The sequence below is a fragment of the Chlorocebus sabaeus genome, chromosome 11 (assembly GCF_047675955.1).
Source record: "Chlorocebus sabaeus isolate Y175 chromosome 11, mChlSab1.0.hap1, whole genome shotgun sequence".
NCBI lineage: Eukaryota > Metazoa > Chordata > Mammalia > Primates > Cercopithecidae > Chlorocebus > Chlorocebus sabaeus.
This window is the reverse complement of record NC_132914.1, coordinates 78281899-78307791: the sequence shown is the minus strand read 5'-3', so window position 1 is coordinate 78307791 and position 25893 is coordinate 78281899. Positions and strand designations below refer to the sequence as shown.

The window sequence follows — 25893 nt, the reverse complement described above, 5'->3', positions numbered from 1 at the left end:
AAAAAGAACCCAGGGAACTCATTGCCATGCCATTGCTCACATCGCTAAATTTCCTAGCTGGTTGACCTTCTCTCTACCTTTCAGAGTCTTCTTATGTGTGTTTGGTATACAATGTCCTAGGTTTTTTATTGTATTTAGGAGGAAGTATATTTTCTCTGTCTTGTCTTCAAAACAGAAGTCTCTAAATAACATATATCAATCTTTTACTCTAGTCCAAGACTTCAAGTCATATATGTTAACAAATTTAATTTTAAAAAACCTTTCCCTATGAAGCAGGTATTATTATTAATCCCATTTTACATACAAGGAAACTCATGACAGCAACTTGCTCACAGCAGTCTGATTACAGAAGAAAACCCTTAAATACACAACACTACTTCTATAAACAATACTCAAAAAACTTGAACTTGGAATTTTTTTCAATTGTTGGCAACTTTAGAGTAGTTTAATATTGAAAATATTAACACCCTAGGATTTTCTTTTTTAAAACTAGCTTTAGACAATTTTTTTTTTAAAGTAAGAGTACCTTTTGGAGGAGGCAATATTAAGATCCAAATGAGGGTAGGCTCTGCAGGCAATATTATGCAGAACTGCTGCAGGAGACAGAAAATCAGCATGGTCCAGAGGCAGTTACAGGTAATGAATCTACCAATATAAATTGGCTAAGCTTAGAGACTGGTTTACTGTGGCTGACTAGACCAAGTGACCTGCGAGAAGCCTCCTAGCTCAAAGATTTGATTATTCTACTATGACAAGTTTCTTGTTTTATTTTAAATCAAATCATTTCAGTAAAGGTCAATTGAATGCCTTTTATGTGCTGACTCTTCACTGTTCCTTCTAAATACGTGGACAGGTTTTAAATGGTTTGTCTCCCCAGATTATAACAGTAACTAATGCTCACTGTAAAAATACTAAAAAATATACTTTAAAGTATTTTCTACTCTTTCTATATACAAACATACTTATTATATAGTTTAATCATTTGCCTCTGTATTGAGGATAGCAATACAAGTTTTTCCCAAGGGCCTGAGGAATTCTAAAAAATTATGGTAATTATGGCATAATATTCCATTCAATGAATGGCTGTTCAATAATAAAATTAATCCTGTGTTGTTACTAATTGCCTTTCACAACATTGTCAATATTTTAAATGATCCTAGGATGATGTTTCTTGCAGACAAATATTGGTCACACTGCTTTCTAATTACATTAGCAGGTTAGCTTCCTACAATCAAACACATGCACATTAAAACTGAAAAATCAAATTGCTTTCTGGAAATACTGAATTAATCTATATTATCATCAGTACTCCCTGAATCTAACATGAGCATCTAACTCCTCTCAATGCAGATGACTCTCAATCTTCTCCAGTTTTTTTTGTTTGTTTTTGTTTTGTTTTGTTTTGTTTGTGAGATACAGTCTTGCTCTGTTGCCAGGCTGGAATGCAGTGGCATGATCTCGGCTCACTGCAACCTCCGCCTCCCAGGTTCAAGCAATTCTCCTGCCTCAGCCTTCTGGGACTACAGGTGTGCACCACCAAACCCAGCTTTTTATTTATTTATTTTTATTTTTATTTTTTTTGCAGTTTTAGTAGAAATGGGGTTTCACCATGTTGGCGAGTATGGTCTCGATCTCTTGACCTGGTGATCTGCCCGCCTCGGCCTCCCAAAGTTGTGGTATTACAGACATGAGCCACCGTACACAGCCAATCTTCTCCAATTTGAAAAGTGAAACAGTTTCAATTTTGGTTTATTTGGTTACTAGTATTAAGCCACACATATCCTCCCCCACATATGTTCCTCACACCCTCACCTGCGCCCATGCACATGCACAGACGTCACAGAAACTTTTCTGGGCCTAGAGTGTAACTTTCTGAGCTGGGAGGAGTTTCTTCATAGAGGATCCTGTACAGGATTTAAGACTTGTGGAACACGAACAAGGCTCTATATGACTTCTGGAAAGTCTAGAAATCCTCTCTCATTGCCTCTTCTTCCTCAAACAATCATAGGAAGAAGGATTTTAGTAACCAAAACCTCCATTAACTGACAAGTGAAAAAGGATCTTTATTCAGATTCTGAAATGTACTTCACTCAACTACCTATATATTGACACTCAGTTGAGCACATGTGTGTATATATATGCAAGAGTATTTGTGTGTGTGTGTGTGTGCATAAAATAGAAGAGAACATAAAGCCAGGGTATAGGGAGAGCATAATTTCGACATATTTAACAAGGGAAAGACATATTTGCAATATTTAAAGTGTTTGTACAATTAGTAAGAAGAAACTTACAAATCCAATAGGGAAACAATTTCAGCATGATATCCACTGATGAAAACAAAATAAAAATGACCAGTAAATGTAAAAAAAAAGATGCTCAACTTTATTAACAGTCAAGAAAATTAACATTAAAATTATAAGATGTCATTTGCCCCTCCGGATTGATATAAAAACATCATACATAGTTATAGTGAGAGTGAAGAGAAAACAGCGTTCTTGTATAGTATTGGTGAGCAAATAAATTTGTTCAGCAACTTAGGAGGGCTCAAAATCAGTATCTATTAACATTTTAAATACATATTGTGCATCATTAAAAGGAATGCAATGTATATGTGATATATACATATATCAATATGAAACAATGTCCGAAATTAGTTTTTTACACAGCCAGAGCAAATTGTCTATGTGTTTATCTATGTTTTGTATTATATAAGTGCACAAGCAGTATGGAAACATGCTTAAGAAAATAATAGTGGTAAACTCCAGGTAAGAGAAAAATTGGAAGGCAGTGATAGAAAGGGGATAGTCTATATTTTTATGTAATAAAACTTCTGAGTTATTTGAGCATGTATGTACATACTGAATGGGTGATTTAAATATTTTTAAATAAAAATACAAATTTTAATGGTCTACCTTGCTTAGTTTTTGGTTTAACTGACTCATCAACTTAATAGTCAGCATAATTATGATCAAGTAAAAATATTTAAGTAAAAATATAAGTTTAAATTTTTCTTCTGGTAAAAAGAAGAATTTCTTCCACTTATAACAACATCTAAACTCAGTTTTATGAAACTAAAACCTGGGCCATAAAAATTTTGCTTCTGCCTTTTATTTTTTCAACAAAATCAACCTCAAACAGCTGAAAAGTCAATAATAAATGGCTACACAGAACCTTCAGATCACAAAGAGAAAGATGCTATCAATCATCATTCCTGCTGTCCACCATGATTTTGGTTGCCTTCCTTCTAGGCGTTTGTAAGATTGCACTTTCATACCCAGTTGAAATGAGGCATGGCCATGTCGCTTTCTGTAGCCCAGGGACTAACACGAGAAGGAATGCAAGCAAAGTAGTCTCCAAAAGCCAGTGGGTACTTACTACACATCCTCCTCCCTGCCTCCCTGCCTCAAAGGCCAATGACATCCCACATGTTGACTGTACTGTCAGCCTATATCTGTGAGTGAGGATGGATGGCCTGGGGCAAATCTTCCTAATAACCCAAGATCAATTTGTCGGATGAGCGAGAAATATCTGGGCTATGATGTACTAGGAAGATTTGGGTGTTGTTTATTTCTGCAGCATATCCTAGGTTATTCTGACTGATATAAAATTCTTAAGATCTATCAGTTTCAGCAAATTCAAATAAACTTTGAAATTGTCATATTTCATAATTTAAGAGGCAGAGGGATACATTCCAGGGCAAATGAAATGGGAAGAATCTCAGCTCCTGTAAATAAATAGTCACTACAGAAATGTTAGATGTCCTGGTAAAGAAGTCAAAGATGCACCTGCATCATGTGAGCTCTCAGAGACAGGATTGAGGGCCTCCCCAAAGCCATCTGTAAAGAAGATAGCTTCTAAAATTCCTTCTGGACTTCTTATTTTACATAATTTTCTATTTTCCCCTATAATAACCACACCTGTGAATAGCCACTGCACTCCAGTCTGGGCAACACAGCGAGACCCCATCTCAAAAAAAAAAAAAAAAAAGGTACTTTTGTATTTGTCCTTGCCCTTTGCACATTAATGCCTGCTAACTCACATCCAGCATAAAAGCCTGGACTCAGCCCTTTGAGAGAATCTTGCTTGAATCTGATTTGATCTCTTCTTCACCTTAGCCTACCCTGAGTCTTCTCTGACTTTTCAAATATAAATTTCGCCCATTCTATGTTTGACTGTGGCCTTGTTTATCAAATACGTGAGACTGAGGAATGTATTTGGTTCACACATGGAGCTAAGTCAGTGAATGTATGTGGGTGTCCGAAGGGGTTTTAAGAGTCAGGGAGCCTGTCCTCCACAGTCTTGATCTCTGGGTGCCAGAAGTGGCTTGTAGCAAATGTTCACATGATTCTTCTCTTCCCATCAATTTTTTCATCACTGCCAATTTCCATCTTTCCCTTTTCTGAGAGCTAAAATGTTTTAATTTAAATATGTATTTACTATTCAAATATTATAAAAGGGAATAAGATTGATACTGAAAAAAAGTCTTCTTTCAGAGGGAATGATAGCCTTTTCTCAGGGAGTAACTGATAGCTTCTAATCTACAAATTTGGTTACTGAGCTACAGAAAGTTAAATTAGTAAAATCTAAGATGTTTCTTTCAATTCCACTATCCTCTCCCATTCCAAGAACAAAGCTTAATATATTTTTAGCAGTGTGGCCTATAATATGAAATTCTCAAAAAGTGCCATATTGCACTTTGTATGAAATAACTGTTGAAATCTTCCTCCAACACAACCATATTTAGTAGTCATAATGTTGCAACTTTATCTGTGCTCTCAGTCACTGATTTCTACACTTTGCATATATTTATTATTAAATTACTGAAAAGTTCAGGTTTATATTTACTTTCTGTTATAAGCTTCCTTCTTAGAATAACATTACAATTTATTTCCTTGATGACCTCCTATATACATGGGTCTTTATCACAATTTATAAATAAACAAACAATAAAACAAAAGCACTTCAGGCTCTTTTTCTAAAGTTAAATCAACCAAAGTCAACATATTGGAAACAATTCAAAGATGAAGGCTACATTTGATTATCTATATACTAAAAAAGGTGAATATATAATCTTTATAAAAAATAATTCATTATCTCATAAGAAGACTACAACAGATTAGAGTCCCAAATATTAACTATAATAATTTTTCTATTCAAAAGTGTTTATATTGAATAAATTTCATAATAATGTTCTGTTAATTAGACCAGAGACTGTGAAGGAAGGGGAAAAATTGTAACTGGGAACATGTTCTCTACTCTCAAAAGGAAGACTGGTTTGCAATAACTATGATAAGAAGCAAAATGTGGCAAATTTCCTGACAGAGGTACAAAGTAAGCATGACGAAAGCACAGAATTAGAAAGAGATTAATTCTAAACTAGGGAATGTAGTAAGGAGCTGATGGGTGTGAAAAGGAATGTAGTAGAGTGTTAAGGCCTGACCTTTGAGGCCAACAGACTAGAGTTCGAATCTTAGCCGTATCATTTGCTAGTTATTTATATGACTGCAGACAAATTAACATGTCTACGCCTTTCTTTTTTCATCTATAAATATCAGGGGAAAATTTTTTAAAGAACTGTATCAAGACAATGCTATGAGCATTTAACACAAATTAACTCAATCTTCATAAGAACTCTGTGAGGTAAATACAGTAGGTCTTCATTTAACATCATCAATAGCTTTTAGGAAACGGAGACTTTAAGCAAAACGATACATAAGGAAACTAATTTCACCATAGGCTAATTGTTATAAACAAGTGTTAAGTTCCTAGGGCGTCTTTCTGGTCACAAAAACATCATCAAATGTCTAAATAAGGATCCAAAACACTTCTAATATTAAACACTGAAATAAATGTGAGCTATCCATACATTTAAGAAAGATAAATAAGAACAACTAAGAGCATTATTTACCGAATTATTCAGCTCAGCGTTGTGGGTGGCCGGAGCCTGTCTCAGCAACTCAGGGCACAGGGCAGGAACCAGCCCCAGACAGGACACCATCCTATCTCAGGGCGCACACACACACACACTCACACACACACATACACACACACTCTCTCTCTCTCTCACTCATACTGGGACCATTTAGATATACCAATTCACCTTATGTGCACATCTTTAGGATGTGGGAGGAAACCAGAGTACCCAGAATAATCCCACTCATACACGGGGAGAACATGCAAACAGCACACACAGACAGTGGCCCTGCCCAATAATTGGTCTTTTTTTTTTTTTCCACATCAATGTTACAAGAAAACAAAGTTGAAAAAAATGCGGTTATTCAAGGACCTCTGACATCCAATAATCCTCTTTTACATATGAGGAAATTGAGGTAGAGACAAGTTTCCCACCTGAGGTCCACACACAATGAGTGACACACTGGTATTAGGTGTTAGTCAGGCTCTGAGGCTCAACTATTCTGTGTTAATGTATCACTGTGAGAGTGTTCCATGCCTTCCATGATCATAATTTTATACACATTTTATTGGCTCCTTTCAATAACCCCATCAGACAATTTCTACTATCACACACATTAGCAGATGAGCAGACTGGCTAAGGTGAGTTAAGAAGGCATAGCTGTACGGCCACAGGTAGAATGGGCAGGAGCAGGACACCAGGGGAAGGTGATCACTTATAGTGTTTTGAAACAATGAAGTGTGTTGCGATAACAAAGATGGAAGCAGGGAGGTGTTTGAGAAATGTGGAATACTGTAAAGGGAAATTTTAGAGGCAAACAGGAAAAGAGCAAAGAAAATCAAAGAAACCAAAGTTTTACGGCTGGGGTCAGCAAACTCCAACTCACATGCCAAACTGGTCCACTATGTGTTTGTGCAAAGAAAACGTTATTGGAACACACAACTGATTGTGTGTATTCTCTGTGGCTGTTCTTGGTCTACAACAGCAGAACTGAGAGGTTGCAATGGAACTAGTCTGGCCTGCAAAGCCACATATATTCAATCTGGTCCTTAAAAGAAAAGCTTTCCCACTCCCTTCTCTAGAGCAGCCCTGTCTAGTAATTTCTGTGACAATGGAAATGTTCTGTGTCTCTGCTGCTCAGTAGGGTAATGACTAGCCACATGTGTCTAAGTAAATTTAAATTTAAATTAAATAAAACACAATAAAATTTAAAATTTAGTTCCTCCACCACAGTAGCAATCATGCAAGTGCTCAATAGCCACATTTGGCTAATGCAACTGAGAAACTGATTTTTAAAGTTTAATTAAATTAAACAACTTTAAATTTCTACTATAAAGACACATACACACATATGTTTACTGCAGCACTTTTCACAATAGCAAAGACTTGGAACCAACCCAAATGTCCATCAGTGATGGACTGGATAAAGAAAATGTGGCACATACACACCCTGGAATACTATGCAGCCATAAAATAGGATCAGTTCATGTCCTTTTCAGGGACATGGATAAAGATGGAAACCATCATTCTCAGCAGCTAATAGAGGAACAGAAAACCCAACACTGCATGTTCTCACTCAAAAGCGAGAGTTGAACAATGAGGATATATGGGCACAGGGAGGGGAACATCACACACTGGGGCCTGTCAGGGGGTGAGGGACAAGGGGAGGAAGAGCATTAGGAGAAATACCTAATGTAGATGACTGGTTGATGGGTGCAGCAAACCACCATGGCACAAGTATAGCTATGTAACAAGCCTGCACATTCTGTGCATGTATCCCAGAACTTAAAGTATAATAATAACACAGAAGAAAAAGAAAATGGTATGCGTGCATGTCGGCTTTTAAGTATCCGGGTTCTTTTTTGTGTAATTTTGTGTCCTCCCAGACTCTCTGCTTTCTGTAGGCAGGGACCATGTGCTAGTTCATTAATGGCACACAACAAATGCTCAATGATTATTTTAAAATAAAAGCTTGTAAGTGAATAAATGTGAAATGTAATATACTCTCTTGACACATTCTCCTTACAAATTCTCTGTTAACACATTCGCTTCTGACAAATAATAAAAAGAGTCTTATAAGGTAAATAGTCAGTGCTCAGCAAAAACAATGACTAACTCAAAAGACTACTGTTGCACAGAAACAGAGCAGGCTTTAAGTATTTTTAAGAGGGCAACATTTTGCTTTCTTCACACAGTGATATCCTATCTAAATTACAGATACTTGGCCTTGGGAAGTATCAACTGACTGTTCCAGGAAACTCTCCAAATTGGGTAATTGCTTACTTGGAACGGAATAATAGCTGTATGTTAATTTACCGCTAGGGATATTGTTTTTGTAAAAGTACTTGGAAAGCACATCTCTCCATAGCACAGATAATTATTTTAGCAGAGAAACCCGATGCAAAGACAGAGGCATTCCTTAGTCCCACTGATCCTTTCAACATGAGTATGTATACTCAGAATCTGGCCCCATCACACCATCTCTAGCCAGACTGTCCCATCTCGACATGAAAGGACAATGCAGGCATCTTTAGCCCTGCCAGATCACCTCGGATTAAAACTAGGTGAATTGCCAATGGTGCGAAATGCAGCCCACAGGAAAAAGAATAGAAAGAAAAGCTTTCAGGAAATCAATGCCTGTTATCTGAACTGAATCCACTGTCAATGAAGAGAAAAGTCATAAATGAATGATCTTAAAGATTCTCTGGTTGTGAGTCATGCCTGACAGTAAATCTAAAGAAGTTAAGGATACCTTTTATCTTGTTTATTTGTATTCTACAGGAAAATGCAGGAAAAAACAATAAGTGAAAGGACATAGGATTTGGTTTAATCTAAAAAGGTGGAAAATGTAAAATGATAATTAGATTAATAGTAAGGGTCAAAGTAAAAGATAAAAACATTTAGGTTTCAAAGCATAAGTATATTAAGTTCAAATACAGTGCTAATAACATAAACTTAAAAGTACAGTTTTTAAAGGAAAGCACGCTTCATCAGTCAGTTCTTTTCATGATTAACACTTAGGGACTCTCTTAGGAACAGTGATCCCCAATCAACCAATTCTGAAATGTCATGATGAACTTGTAAAGAACAAAACTCCAAACAAGAGCAGGTTCCTAGAAACCAGACCCACAATCCAGGATGTCCCCAGGGTCACAAGTAGGTAACTTTAAAGAAACCTCAGAATTATCCAGAGAACCAAGAGGGAGTGGAATGGAGCTCTCCCTAATGACAGCTAGTACTTGTTGGAAAAAAACAGAAGCCTGTATTCCTGATGATAACAATAATGAAATGATGAACAAAGAAGGAAATGAGGAGAAGGAGAAGAAAGAGAAAGGGCAGCAGCAGCACCATGCAGGGGAGGAGGACCCCAACTAGCTGACGTGGTGTTAACGCTGCTCTTTTTAAGGAGAAATGGGAGGAAGAGAGGAGAGAAATAGACAAGGATTGACATTAATGTTCTCTAAACCTGAGGACTTTAGGACCATACATTTTTTCATTTTTTCATATTACATCTTTATCTTAACTATTCATTTCTTTCTCTTTCAGCTTATAACTCACGCAAAATGACATGCTGCAATGTTCTGATGAAATGCTCCTCTACAGTGGAGGCTCCTAGAAGGCAGAGAGCATATTCATTAACTCATTCTGCTCAACACTTAGCTCATGTCCATGGGGAGATGTTGAATACTAGCTCTTATTAAAGAGAGGGAATACAATCAATCATTTTAGAATATCCAAAAAGCACTTTTCCTTTCCATCGAGACTTACAAATTATTCTAAGATTGTTTCTGTAAATACCATATAATTGGGAGAGATACACAGGGAGCATCATTGTGTCTGTAATGTTTTACTGCTTATGATAAAAAGCTCTGAAGCAAATGTGACAAAATACTAAGATTTCACAAAATTCAGTGTTGAGTGTCCTCTAACTTATTATCTTTATTCTTCAAATATTTCATAAGGAAAAAGATGGTGGGAACTTACAATATTTATTTATTTTTTCCTTTGGAGAATGGCTGGATAACATACATTGAAATCTGCTAAGAATTCACCAGAAGGAAGGAAAGAGAAACACACACACACAGACACACACAGACACACACACACATACACACACACACACACACACAGAGAGAGAGAGAGAGAGAGAGAGAGAGAGAGAGAGGAAAAAAATATCCTTGGAATGCCAAGCCCAAAGATGCAAGTCTATCTGCCTATTTACAATAGCAAATAAAGACAAAGCATCTAAATGCCAATATGAAAAGATTAAGAAATACTTATATATTCACCCAATATGTTAAATATTCTGTGTACATTAAAAATAATGAATTAGAAAAATGGAAAAAAAACACTTCTTACAAGGGAAAAAAATAAGCTGCCAAATAATATGGATGGATAGTACAATTCCATTTCTCTATAAGAACAGAAATAGAGATCCAGGGGGTCAAACAGATTGACAGACATAGATTCTTGATTTTTTAAAGGCATGACACCTACACATAAAATATAAATACATAAATGCAAAAACTGGTGAATCTGAATAAGACCTATAGCTTAGTTCATTGCATTATGCCAATGATTTTAATAATGTACTATAGTTATGTAAGATGTTATTACTGGGGGAAGCTGGGTTATGGATACAAATGAACTCTTTGCATTATTTTTGCAACTTCTTGTAAGCCTATAATTATTCCAAAAAAAAAAAAAAATAAAACACTGAAGGGAACTATGCCTAATATATCAAGATATTTGACTTTCCTATATTTACCTAATTAAAATTTAAAGTAATTCCTATTTTTACAGTGGGAAAAAAGTCATAAACCTACATTTTAATCAGAATTCTTTTTTTTTTTTTTTTGGTGGCGGTGGGGACAGCATGTCGCTCTGTCATCCAGGCTGGAGTGTGCAGCAGTGCGATCTCAGCTCACTGCAATCTCTACCTCCAAGGTTCAAGCGATTCTCCTGCCTCAGCCTCCTGAGTAGCCGAGACAACAGGCATGAGCCACCATGCCTGGCTAACTTTTTTGGAGTAGAGATGGGGTTTCACCATGTTGGTCAGTACGGTTTCGAACTCCTGACCTCAAATGATCCGCTTACCTCGTTCTCACAAAGTGCTGGGATTACAGCCGTGAGCCACCACATCTGACTCAGAATTATTTCTGAATAAATAAATGCCAATGAAAGTAATTTAAATGTAAGTCTCAATCCTAGGCCTTGCATTTATAAAACCTCTCCCTTGATAATTAAATCACACTACATCTCCATCTAGCATCAACCTATACCTTGCACCCAAAACAAAATCTTAAACACACAGACACAAACATAACATAGACATAGCCACAAAGATAAATCCAGCTACACTAACTAGACACCATTGGACATAACTTTAATGCTAAGTAAAACATAAAATTTTTATCCTTTTTTTCTAGCCTAATCCTCAAAATAATCTGAGAACCATGTTACAAAGTACATCTTTATTTTATCTTTCTCAATTACCCCACTATCTGTAACCACATTCCTAGATGAAACGCTTTCCATTAACATTTTGATAATTTGAAACTTGAATACAGTGCAGCCTGCTCATTTATCTAAGAGTTCATTATCCAGCTGGTGCTAAGGAAACCCATTATCTCCCTTTATTCTCACTTTTCTGATTTGTCTTTCCCTTGCCTTCCTACTGGTTATCACCTCTAACAAAAAATGAGAGGCCGCAAAAAGGGATAAAATTAAAATTAGTTGTGTTTTTTTAATCTATTAAAGGATTCATTAGTTAGAAAATGGCCACTGTTCACCAAAATGGAACACTATGTGCTCTAGTTTTTCACACCTCAACAATCAAAGGCAATTCAGAGTAGAACTGTTTGTAAAATAAAATGAATTTTATTACTCTTATTTTCAGAAAATAATAACTAGATAATCCATAGCACTTGTTATTACTCTTCTTTTATTGAACAGGAAAATGAATGCTATTTTACTGTAAGCAAAATGCCCTTTTTCCTCGCTTGATGTATAGCATTGTTTTTCAGAGTTAAAACTCTATCTGTAATCTCATCTAGCTCCTGGAATAGTGCCTGGTCCAGAGAGGTCATTCAATAAATATTGGATGAATGAACAAAATAAAGAAGAAACAAATGCATTAACAAATGAATAAACTCCAGAGCTAAAAACAAAATAAAACCTACTTTTATAAATATAAAAGGCTAACAAACATATGTGTGTATGTATATGTGTATGTATACACGGCTGGTTCTTAAATCTGTAACACTGGTATTATGAGGATAAAATAGGATTAATTGGGGAGGAAACATGACACAACGAGAAGCTGATACACTCTCAAGCATAGTAAATCTGTTTTCTCATCCTAGATCTGTTGTCTCTGCATGGCAAGTGAGCATTAGCAAGTTACTTAACTTTCCTTAAATTCTTAAGAACTCATGCTTTTAAGAAGTTAAATAACTATGGTAAGAGATGACGCTGTCATTATGCACCAATATGTTTTGTATCCTGTAACACTTTAACACACAGAAACACACACATACACAGGAATACACACTCAAAGTAAAATCATCTTTTAAAATTTAAAAGATTTTGATCTAAGAGTAGTATTATACTATTTCCATTAAATATTGTCTTTGAAATAACTAGTTAATTTTTTAAAAATCCTCCTTATTAAAGGATTTTTTATAAAGATGAATTTGAAAATTAATATTTTTATAAATTAAGTAAACCAAGGTAAGAGAAAATTTCATCAAATTAGGTCTACTAAGCCTGTAATTACAAATTACATTTTCAGACAGCTCTTGAAATATTTGAGCGAAGTAAAAAGATGCTTATGCTAGACATATGTAGATCTTGAGAAGTCAAGACCCAATATTTTTAAATAATAATAAAAATAATAAAATCATTTTGTATTTTTCTAAAATTCAAGCTTTTAACAGATCAAGATAGGCTTTTACCCTAATATATTAAAATTTTGTCGTAATTTATGATAATAACATAAATGCATTCTAATTTGAAAATTTTTATATGATTGCTATCACTTTTTCATTCTGTGACTTTAGTTTTCTTAACGTATTTACTAAAAGATGACAATCTGATAACATAATATCAACCCAATTCTTAATCTGAAATCCTTGGAATCTCATACGTGCCTAAGAGGCAACCTTTCCAGTTCATTCTCATATAGGTAGAGTCAGCCCTCCATATCCACAGGTTCCACATGCACAGATTCAACCAACCGTGAATCAAAAATATTTGGGAAAAATTAATTTTAAATAACAATATAATAATTAAAAAATACAAATTTTAAAAATGCAGTACACCAGTTATTTACATAGCACTTACATTGTTTTAGGTATTACAAGTAATCTAAAGATGCTTTAAAGTATATAGGAGCATGTGCGTAGGTTATATGCAAATATTACACTATTTTATATAAGAGATTTGAGCATCTGCAGATCGTGGTATCTGCAGGGAGTGGGTGGTGGTCTGGAACCAATCCCCAACATAGGTGAAGTATTTCCCTACTTTCCCTATTTGTCTTGATAAATGGAAACCCGTGGATTATAAAATATCCTCTACTACAGCTTAAAGATCAATGAATGAGCTAAGGAGAGGCAAATGAGCTAAGGAGAGCTAAGGAGAGTCCTCCCACCTTTAGGACTGTCAAACACAATAAAACATTAAAAGTTTATTTTTTCAAAGAACAGCTATTTTTTATTCCATATCTAGAATGTTTTAGAGATGTAGACCCAAATTTTAAAAACTCTTCTTATATCACTATTTAAAAAGAAAAGTAAAAACTTTAAACAGCCAACTGCCTGAAAATAAAGCTTAGACCTAAAGCTTAGATGACAAAACTTCAAACTCTTTGGTTCCTTGATAGAGGATTTGTGGATTATTTGGGGTTCTGACTGGATAGATGACTCAGGTAGTATCTACCTGCAATTTATATAAAAACTCAGATTTAGGAGATGGATTAAGAAGGTAAATCTGTGTATGGTAAAGTTTTAATATCAGTTCAACTGATATACAGGAGGCTCTGTGCATTCTACTGTGAAGATCACAAATGTAATTTACACCTGAACCCTGCTCTCCTATTACCCAGTGGTGATGTATCAAATTACTGGTAGAAGTATCAAGAGTGTGAGCTTACACAATACATGTGAAGTGACAAAATGGCGATGAGTATTGAGCACTTTTGCCGAATTTGCTTAAAAGAAAACAAGATTGAAGTGCTTTTTAGGAAAGAACCACTAAAAATGTTAAGATACAATCCTTAGAGACATTGAAAGGCGATGAAATTGAAAAGACATGTGCAAGTTGGCTCTGGGAAAACAGTGAGGACTTCCATTTCTCTAAGATAAGAGGATAGTGGAAGACATACAGAAACATAGAGAACAAGTAAAGCAAAGGGAAGTTAAATCCCTGATTAACATTTTTAAGAATGCTACATTGCTGTCATGCTTTTTCACTGTCTAGGTTCTGCTATGCAAAACAGAAGGTAGAGAGCATAATTACCACCTATACTGAAATTAGGCTCTACAGTGTGACCCAACTGAGTTGAAAAAACTAAGTCCACCACTGTATGACTTCGGATAAGCTACTTATCTTCCTGTGCATTTGTTTACAGTGTTATAAAAATTCATTATAAGAGTTGTTGGGAAGATTCAAAGAGATAATATATATATAGTGATTAGCATAGGGCCCGACACAAATCAAATTCTTCATAATTAGTATTAGAACAGCAGTACTATAGCCTTTGCCATTGTCATCGTTTTGTTATTACTATCACCATTATCATTATTGACGATAATACAACAGGTTACTAAAAGGAATGACTCAGTAACAAGCTAGAGAATAATCACGTTAGTTTCCTTCTCTTTCTATTACAGACTCTCTACATATCTTATCATATTTTTGACTCATCCCATAAACACTCAAAGGAAGCATTTAACATTTTTAGATCATTTGTTTTCCAAAGTTTGGCAACGTCTATGGAATAACACAGGTGAGAGACACTGCAACTCATTGTCCTTGCACTGGATTCCTAAAAAATAGGATATTCTTATTAAAACTAAGGGAGCCAGTTGCAATGCAATTTCCAAGAAATGTATCTCTGCACTTAACATATGCCATTAATCAAGGTTTGCCCACCTGCATATCCTCTGCTTGAAAATGCACAAGGGAATTAGGATCAAGATAAAAAAGAATGAAAGAAAAATAAAAAGAAATAGTACACATCAAGGCATTTAAAAGTAAATAAAACCAACAACTTACATATAATGAAATCCTATATTTTTATTGAGAGGTTGGAGGAATAAATTTTCAAGTGTTCATAATTAGATAAATCAATTGGCTATTTATGATGATGTTATTACAAAAATAACATTAAAGCATAGTATAAGCAATGAAAAGTGTGGTCATTATAGATTTTCCTTAAGCCAGAAAATCAACAGAGTAGTTTTAAGGAAGAGATTAATATTGCTTTCTACCATCCAGGAAACATTTCTAAAGAAGCTGTAAAGTCATTTAAAGCTCCCTTCCTCCCACCTTTAGGACTGTCATACACAATAAAACATTAAAAGTTTATTTTTTCAAAGAACAGCTATTTTTTATTCCATATCTGGAATGTTTTAGAGATGTAGACCCAAATTTTAAAAACTCTTCTTATATCACTATTTAAAAAGAAAAGTAAAAACTTTAAACAGTTTCAGTGTAGAAGAGTTAAAAAATTTTAAAAAATCTAAAATCAATTGAGACTATTTTTAAGAAGCAGTAGAATATATTTAGGAGCACAGATGCTAAATTCAGCCGGCCTGGGTTGAAATCTTAGCTCTGCTATTTACTAGTTTTATAAGTTTAGGCAAGTTTCTTAAGAAACTATCTTTCCAAACCCTTTAAACAAGAATAACAATTGACCTTACCTCACAGAGTTGTTATAAATATTAAATAAAGTAAAGCACTTGTATTGTATCTAGCTCATACCATGGAGACAATAAAAACTTAGCTGTTAGCTGTTTTCATGATAACGGCTGTTTTATGATAACAGATAATAAAAAGGTTAGCTATTTTATGATATACCTGATAATATTTATGTACTTTAGCTGACTAAATTATCCCAACAGTCATATAAAGTTATTATTTCCCCCTCAATCAGTAAGGACAGGCTGGATTATACCATATGATAACGACTGCAAAACTTCAGTAACTTGCAAAAATAAATGTTTATTTCTCACTCATACCACTCCATTGTGGGTTCAGGTAGACTCCCCAAAACATTGTCATCTATACGTTTTCGCTCAGCAATCCAAACCGCTTCTATTCTACATGTATGTACTTCCACAATGGCCATGGCAGATGAGAAAGAACTAAGAATTGAAGCTCTGGCAATTAACTCAGTGAAAAGCCTTGCTCCTCTTACTGCAGTGGCCAAAGCTAATCACATAATCAATCACGTCTATGTGAGGAAGACCAGTCTTCCTACATACTAGCAGAGGAGAATAGATGAGAAAAGAAATGACACAAAAAATAGTAATACGCATCACAGTATGTATTTTATAATTCTTCTGTATTATAATTATTTGAACCAAGATATTGTTAAAAGAGTACAGGCAAGATTTTTTTTACCAGAAATCAGTTTTCTCTACTAACTGATTCTCAACATTTTTTCCTTCTAACCACCAAAATTAGGATATCCAACAAATTCCATTGATAACAGTGGCAAACTTCATCTGTACTTCAGGAGGGAGAGTTGGGAGGGAGAATTAGAGGAAGGCACAGTCTAGGTATTTGTGGTTTATTATAGAAAAATATTTGCTTCTCAATTGAAAATCAATGGAATTCTATGAAAATAAGAAAAACAGTGTGGAGAGAAAGCTAAGGGAGATTAGTGTAAAAGTGGACTTTTCTAAGCTCCCATGCTCTCATTAGATTAAAGTTATTTAGCAAATGGTCAATAATACCTAGCAACTATTTTTTTTTTAATCTTACTAAATTTTTCTACAGATATCTATACTGGCCAGATCTACAGTAGAAATTGAGCATTCTTTTTCTTCCTCCTTCTTCTCTTCCTCTTTCCTTCTTCCTCTTCCTCCTGCTCTTCTTCTCCTTCTCCTTCTTCTCCATCTTACCAAATTTATTTTACTTAACTGCTGCATCCACTTAGGAATGACATCTTGAAAGATTATACTTGGCAAGTGTTATTATTCTACCATGAACACCTTAAGCGAAGGTATTCCTATTGTCCATAGTCAGGTCATAAGTCAAAGACCTACAGACTTTAATTGCTTTTCCTCCCTCTTAAAGCAATTAATGTTTTAAATTATTAAAGCCACGTAATTAAACTCCATCCCTGTCTAATTTAATATTTGAAAGAGTTTCTGTTTTTTATTATCCTCATATTTCCAACTGGACTCCTTCAAACTCAAAATTCACAAACTTTAATTTTCCTAAGATATTATAAAAATAATACCTCTCTTTTCTATGCACTGTTCCTTACCTCATTCAGCTAAACACTGACAAAAACAAATATAATTAATACCTTTAATGTAACAAGTTCCCTATCCACATAGTTTAGATAAAGGATTTGAGTTCCACATTCACATATACTTGAAACTGTAATTTAGAGAGGTTATTACATTCATATATATAATTGCAAAGATTCATTAGCCTCCCACACATTTTTCTTACAAATGTCACATCACAATGGAAAGCAATGATCTCCCTCATAGAGTTGCTGCTTGTTGCTTATGAAAATAGAATTTAAAAAAAAAACTCAAAAAAAAAAAGCAGCAGCAGCAAATAACTTCAACCACTGTATTTTTTCCCCCTTTCAACTAATACTATATGTGGCATGTCAAAAGAAAAGTAAGCCACCTTTCAGGAGGTGATAAGAGTTTGGATTTTCCCCCAACACCTGGTAGTTGATCAGTCACAGCCGATTGAATTTCCATTGTTCATTGATTGCGCCATGTGCCTGGCAATCCATCCTTGCTTATGTAATTGCAGCATTCCTGTAGTTCACTCTGTTCTGTCCTGAAGGTTCAGCAGCATGACAGGCTGAGAAAATTAGATATGGGACAGTACCAAGCTACTGACCTTCAGAATATAAAATAAGGCCCATCTTTTAAAACTGGTCTTTCTTGATGAGGTTATTTTGAGAGGCCTTATTTCTAACAGGCAATTTTTCATGCCAACCAGATACCTTCTTAAAATATTTTTATATCTATAAAATAATGATGATTTTAAATTTTAAATATACCCGTACTGTGTACAATGCTATGAATAAATTCATTGAATTTAGAGTTTGTCAAAAGGAGGAAAATTCTTCCTCTTTATATAACACTTTCGCCTTCAAACCAGCATTAAATGTAACTTTAAAAATATCTGACAAATACTGAATTTCCCAAACAATTTAATGTAGCTAAGCATTTGTTTGCCAAAGAGCCGAAGTTCAATAGGGGGATTAAATTGCTTTCTGGATACATGAAATCCCCATTGTATTTTCATTTATTTTCCTTTGAAGCAATCTCAAACTCACAGAAAATTTGCAGTTACAACATTAAGCACTTTTTTTCCCCCTTTGAAACCTTTACTGACATGATACACAAGAACCCTAGAATAATTTAATATGTAATTGTTACAAATAAGGACATTCTTCTAGAGATCCATACTATAACCATCAACTTCAGGAAACTAATATTGACACATTACCACCATCCAATCCTGAAATCCCATTCTGACTTCTTACTTGTCCCCAAAAATATCAATTATAGTGAAAATATTCAGAAACTACCTCTTGCATTTAATTCACATCTCTTTGGTCTCCTTCAATTTAGTAGCCAAAAATATATTTCAGGTTTGCCAAGACTTGGCAATCTGACTTCTGGAACAGTTGCCTCGATATTTGGAGGAAAAGATTCTGAGCTTAGCCACTGGATCTATTACTACTAACCCAGGTCTAGCCACTACTAACTAGCTGTGTGGCCTTGAGCTTCAGTTCCCTCATATGTAGAAAGGGCATGATAATACTAACTTTGCAGCATCTGGGGAAGCAATAAATGGAAATACATGACTCTATTGTATAGCTGATAGTTCAGAGAAAGGACTCAACAAATACTAATTATCTTTTCCCTTTTCAACTGCTTCCTTATCCTCCCTGTCAGACTCACAAACAAATGTAGAGATATTTAGCTCACTAGAATCACTCTAGTGTTTAAAAAGAACAAACAGATCTACTGAGTACTTTTTATACCAATTTTGAGAATTTTGCAACCTGTTTCTTTCAGTAGCTCCTAGTAGCAAAAGCAAAAAAATAACATAAGAAACCACACAAAGTTCAACTTGCAAAAACAAGGAGTCCTGTTGAGCAGTAGGCTTCAAAACAAGCAAATTCCTTTCATTCCTATTTCATAATTTCTTCACTTCAGAATTTAAACATAGATTTCTTCTTAAAGGGAGAAGAGGAAATAAGGAATGAGGAAGAAACTGTATTTTACTTGACCCAGATACCACCATACCGCCATATATTATCCTGTTTCATCTTCCTGTCACTGTCGAACATCCTCATGGAATGTTTTTGCCTATACCAGTTCACTCTGTAATGCGCTATTCTGGCTTTGGTCCTCATCTCATCATTGATATCATATTATTGAAGTCATCAAGAATCTCTGAGTCACAGCAGATTTTTTTTTTCAATTCTCAGTAGCCTCAAAGCATCTCTAGAGTCCTTGACCACTATTTTTATCTTTTTTCTCCTTTACAATGCATGACACTAGAATATCTTGCTCTTTCTTTTCCTCTTTCTTTGAATGTCTCATCCATTTCCATAGTTTTTTTTCCTCCCACTTTTTCCCAAAGTTCAGTCCTTTTTCTCTTCTCTTCCCTTTCTTTCTCTCTTTCTCTTCAACTTTCATAAGCTTCTACCTCTCACCTCTTTAAGATTTATACTAAAATCTATAATTCTGCATCAAGCTCTCTCCCAGTTTTCAGCCTCATAGTTTTAATTGCCCCATCAGTTCCTCATCTGGACACTTAAGTGAGATTCTTACAGTTACCATGTCTTTACTTCCCTGCATCCCGCTGCCAAAAAGTCACTATGTGTAATTTAATTTTTATTCCTGACGTTTCTCTCTTTCTATACCTCCTGCTATTATCCTAGTTCATTAGTCACACTATTTTATGTTCTCGTTACTCTGTGTTTCTCAATATCCCTCATTTCCCAACCTACCAAGAAATATTGAAATCTGAAGTCAAACTTGGCTTCTGATAATACTTTCATCCTATCACCTTCTTAACAAAATATTTCCATGGATCATTACTGCCCTACTAGGCACTGCAAACAAAAATGCTCACAATGGAAAAGTTAATGGCTGGGACACGCAAAGTATAATGCAATAGGGGTGAGGGCAGTGAATAACAAACAAGCACATGTACCATTTAAAGGGTCAGCAGCTGCTCAGTTCCAGAAGAGTTGCTGTGCAGGAATACTGACCCATTGCTGACAGATATTCTGGTTTGTTGTTGTTGTTGTTGTTTGTTTTTTTGAGAGAGAGTCTCACTCTGTCACCAGGCTGGAATGCAGTGGCACAATCTCAGCTCTGACTCCCTGTATCAAGCAATTCTCCTGCCTCAGCCTCCCAAGTAGCTAGGATTACCGGCATGCACCACCACACCCAGCTAATTTTTGTATTTTTAGTAGAGACGGGGTTTCACCATGTTGGCCAGGATGGTCTGGATCTCTTGACTTCGTTATCTGCCTGTCTCAGCCTCCCAAAGTGCTGGGATTACAGGCGTGAGCCACCGTGCCCGACCCATTTTTTCTTCTTTAAAGAGAAGACTAAGGGCCAGACATGGTGGCTCATGCCTGTAACCCCAGCACTTTGGGAGGCCGAGGTGGGCGGATCACAAGGGCAGAAGTTCGAGACTAGCCTGGCCAACATGGTGAAACCCCATGTCTACCAAAAAAAAAAAAATACAAAAATCAGTTGGGTGTGGTGGTGCACATCTGTAATCCCAGTTACTCAGGAGGCTGAGGCAGAAGAAACGGTTGAACCGGGGAGATAGATGTTGCAGTGAGCGGAGATCATGCCATTGTCCTCCAGCCTGGGTAACAGAGTGAGACTCCGTCTCAAAAAAAAATAAAATAAAATGCCAAAAGCTGATTTTTTTACAAGAAATTTAGATTTTTTAGATAAAATATTCCAATTTTTAAATGCTAACGAATTAAACAAACAAAACTTCTAGGTCAAACAAAGCCTATCTGCGGGCTTTAAGGCATGTTGTGACCTGCAGCCTAAGAAGTAAATGCAATGCCTTAGCTTGCTACTCCAAGCCTTCTAAAAGCAGGCCAAAACTATTTTCTGAAAGTAAGTCGCAGCAACTCAGACAAGCCACTAAAAGCCAACTGGTTTACTATAACTGTCCTCTAAAGACACTTGGCTTTTCTTACCTCAATGTTTTTGTCATCTTGTTCTCTGCACATAAATAACTTTTCTCCTAAGTCCTACTTTAAGATTCATTCTAAATGCTACCAGTTCCCCTCAAAACTTATTGGACCACATCAGTTCATGGGAATATTTCTTTCATATTCCAAAGATAATCATATCTAGTTTTATGTGGCAGGGACAGTCCTAGGCACTTTACAAGCTTCCCTCACCCAATTTAATCCTTAGAAATAGATACTGTCATGATTCTAATTTTGCAAATAAAGGTATTGAAGCTTTCTCAGCGTAAGCGGCAAAGCTGCAGTTGAACTCAAGCCTGTATTGACCCAGTGAAGAAGGAAGAATAGGAAATTTACATTTTGGTCATGTATTATGTGACAGGTGTTATGTGCCAGGAAAAAATTTAAAAATCCTTAACATAACTCAAAAGACCATTCACAATATGGCTCTCTCTTTCCATCTCAAGATAATTTTCTGTCATTTCTTAAGCCCCAACCACTTAAACCTTTTTAAGTTTCTGGAACTTACTAAACATGTCTACCTCATGGCCTTTGCATATGCTATTTTCTTTCCCTGGAATGTTCCTCCCCACTTCTCACGTGTCTAACTCCTACTCATTTTGATCTCAATTTAAACATCATTTCCTCTAGACCCATCTCATGATCCTTCTAAAGAAGACAATATCATATCCCTTAAGAAAGATTGTATTACCTAGCATCAATTGCAATTCTAAATTGTGTTCATCATGTTGAAAACCAGATACGCATGTTCTTGCTTTTAAGTGGGAGCTAAACACTGGAGACATACAGATATAAAGATGGGAACAATAGACACTGGGGATTCCAAAAGGTGGGGAGGGAGAGATGAGGCCAGGGTCGAAAACCTACCAGGTACCGTGTTCACTATCTGGGTGATGAGTTCAATGGAAGCCCAAACCTTAACATCACACAACATGTCCATATAGCAAACATGCACATGTACCCCTGCATCTAAAATTTAAAATTCATTTCTTTTGTAATAATTTAATGCATGTCTTTCATGCTGCTGTGTGGTGAGTTCCTTCACTATCTCTTCCATCATTTTCTCTGTACTGTACATGCAGTGGGTGAATGATTAATGTCCTTTAATTCTTACAAGCCACTTTAAGACTTGGCAGGATTAAACAACCTTAATCTAAGCTACTAAGGAATTGAGATCCTGCATGTTGAGAAACCCACACTATTTCGACTACAGAAATGTTAGCCAAGCTTAAGTTATTTTCTAATAATCTGCATTTAGTTAGTCTTTTCCTTTTTGGTTTATAGTCACTGTTAATACATATTGATTTCTAAACAAATGGTATACAAGAATCCTATCATTGAATGTTGTTTAAATAAAAGTAAACTAAAATTGGATTGCAATGCTTCCATAGAAAGAGATAAATTGATGGCCCAGAGAGTCAACCACAATACATAATAGAAAAGTGAATTGACTAATCCTTCAGAGAGTGGCAGCTGGATTTCAATTTCAGTATAGGCAGCAGGATGTCTATCAGGAGAAAATAACCAGAAACATCCACTTTGTTGTTCCAGGATTAAAGAAATTACTATGATTGCAGTTCTCCACTGAAGTCTCTCTAATAGAGACTTTATTACCCAAAGAGCCAGGTTTTAACAATATGGAGTAACCACCAAACTGTGAGGAGAAGCAATTATGTATAAATCCCTAAAGCACCTACCCGTAATTTGAATTTGTTTTTTGAAGGTCTCAGAAATTACAGGACTGGAAATGCATTTCATAGAGTCATTCACTACAATGGAAGTTCCCTTCCATATATTACCCTTAAAGATTTCTACTCCCTGTCTATATTACTGCATGCATAAAATATTGCATAGCTTATGTCACTGGAAAAACTAATATTCAGTGCTATTTATGTGTTGAGACTTTTGATAAGCCTGAGGGTTCTGAGGGGAGTTTACTCTTATGAACAACAAACAGACAAGCTTATAATGAAGAATCTCTCTTGCCTCTGGGAAGCCAAAGGGCATCAGAGACTGTGACTACACATATGCCAGCTCCACAGAGGACAGAACAATTAGCTATAGCAATCTCGCCTTGTTTTGTTGAAGTACTTGGCTGTCAATATCTCCCTTCTCCAGATCTCAGCTTCAAAGAAAGTAAGTAAAGCTCCTTCACGCCAAATTGTGCCTAAACTCACTTATCACCTCCCAAAGAAGTGTTTTGTTTTATAGCAACAAAAATCATCAAAGCTATGTATCCAGTTAGTTGACTCTCACTTTAAAAATTTATATGCCAGCTCTGCCTTAGATCTTGGGGATATAAAGCCAAACAAAATAAAACAAAAGTAAATTCAGTCTGCCCTTGAGTTTGGCTTTGTGGAAAATTGCTAACCAATCAAGACTATCTTCACTGAGGTATCCAACGCAGTCATAGATTTAAATTGAAACTACTGACTAACTGAAATTTAAGATTGGTCTCCTACGTCTACTTCCCTCCCAACCCTGCCTGCCCAACCAGAATTCTTGTAAGATTGAATCGCACCGCTGAAATACATAGAGTCAAAGTTTTATCACTTCTTCACTTTGATTTTCTGGGCATGAGTTCAAGACTGAAAAGATAAAGAATTCAGACACAGTGTTATCAAATGTTGATCTATAAAAATATAGTGACCCTTTCACAAAATTTCTCATTGAAGACCTCTTATACATACAAATTTTAGAAAATGTGGACAAGCAACTAGATATTACAAAGAGAAAGCAAGTTATTGGAAAGGAAATCTCCCAGTCTTAAGCTCTACTTGCTGGGTACGTTGACACTCACTTCCAAGGCTCTCTCCTGGGCCTTTGCTGATCCCCGATTGCACTCTCAGATCACTACAATCTGTCCTTTCTCCTCCATTCCTATTGCCACTGTCTTAGGTCCGGCCCTCACTGTTTTTTCATTTAGAATATACCTGTGTTTTCTTAACTGAATGCTACGCACATTAGTTTTATAATGGAGATGGCCACATAAAATCATTTATAGCACCATGTTTTATGATAGATATTTGTACATAGAACTTTGAGAAACAGTGATGCAATAATCTCTGTGTTTTCATCTGAGAAACACTAGGAGAGTTTCCTGCTCCTAAGATAATTATGGTCTGAGAATACAAAGAGAGCTATTCTTCCTCTAACATTTATAGAGCCTAGTGTATAAAGACATAGTCTTCATCCCTTACTAAGTTAAGCCTCCACTTATTTCCATATTTGCATTTCAGGAAAGTGAAACAGAGATTAAGTCACTTGACTGTGAACACACAGTCAGTAACTGTGAGAAGTTGAACTCAAATCCAGGTAGTCTGGCCTCAGAGTCCATGCTTTCAATCTTTATGACTTCTAGAAATCAAGGACTAGGTTTTACTCATTGTTGAACACCCAGTGCCTTGTTCACTGTCTGGCACAGAAAAGAGGACCAATCAAATACTATTGAAAAAAATAATTGATAGGAATGGGCAAGGTGCTCAGATTCTAAAGGGGACACCATGTCATCTCCACACACTTATGAGAGGACTGGGCATAGTGGAGACACAGAACAGGCTCTTGCCAATTCCATTCCAGATTTCTTGCTCTAACCATAGAGCCATTCGTCCACTGCAAACCTGACTATGTCATCCCCCTCACCTCATTGCTGAGCAGTGTTTTTCAAACTTTTACAGGAGCCATCCTCTCTAATGGCTGGCAGATGACAGCAATCACACCCCCAGCGGGCAGGCACATAAGGAGCCACACTCTGAGATAATCACTGACTGTGCCTCACCCTCAGTATCTGAGCAAGCTTGATATTTATTCTACAATGTGTCTCTGTTTGTTGTAACACAAAAAATAATGCTTACAACTTCTTATAATTCCAACTCCAGGTAGAAGACTTTACAAAATACGATGACTTCTAACATCACCTGGCCTATATCTGTCTGTATTCTTTCTGGGTACCCCATACTGCAGCTTCATATACACAACAGGCCTATGGATCTGGTCCAAGCTACTTAGCACAGGACATAAATCCCTTCCCAACCTAGCCCGCAGACTCACCACTTCCCCTCCCACTTCTCCAGCCACCACAATCATTTGCAGTCACTGTCTCAGTCACATTTCAAGCTGTTGTTCACCTCTAGAACTTTGATAATTAGGGTCTTGTCAACTTTGAGAAGACATACCCATCCTTCCAAACCCTTCTGGGGTGTGACTTTATTGAAGTCTTTTCTCAACCCTCCCTCCCCACAGTGTGAGGATACTTAATTATAATTCCCTAGTTTATTGCACCACTTGCTTTGTTTACATAGTAGCTCCCCTACTAGACTGTGCGGTCCCTGGAGGCAGGACCTTGTTTTAGTCCTCTTAATATTCCCAGTGGCAAGCAGAGCCTTGCCAGTGAGGTAAATCCCCCGTTTATGGGATACTGGGTTCACAATAGGTAACAGGTCTCTCAAGAGCAGAAGGCAAGAGAACTGACTATGAAATTGAAATGAAACACGAATTGAGGGGTCTGAACACA

General features: G+C 36.0%; 1 protein-coding gene across 1 annotated transcript in view; it reads right to left on the bottom strand.

Annotated features, from left to right (window-relative positions):
• The window catches only part of ACSS3 (acyl-CoA synthetase short chain family member 3), a 181992-nt gene that overhangs the window by 155240 nt on the left and 859 nt on the right, over positions 1–25893 (bottom strand). The window lies entirely within an intron of this gene.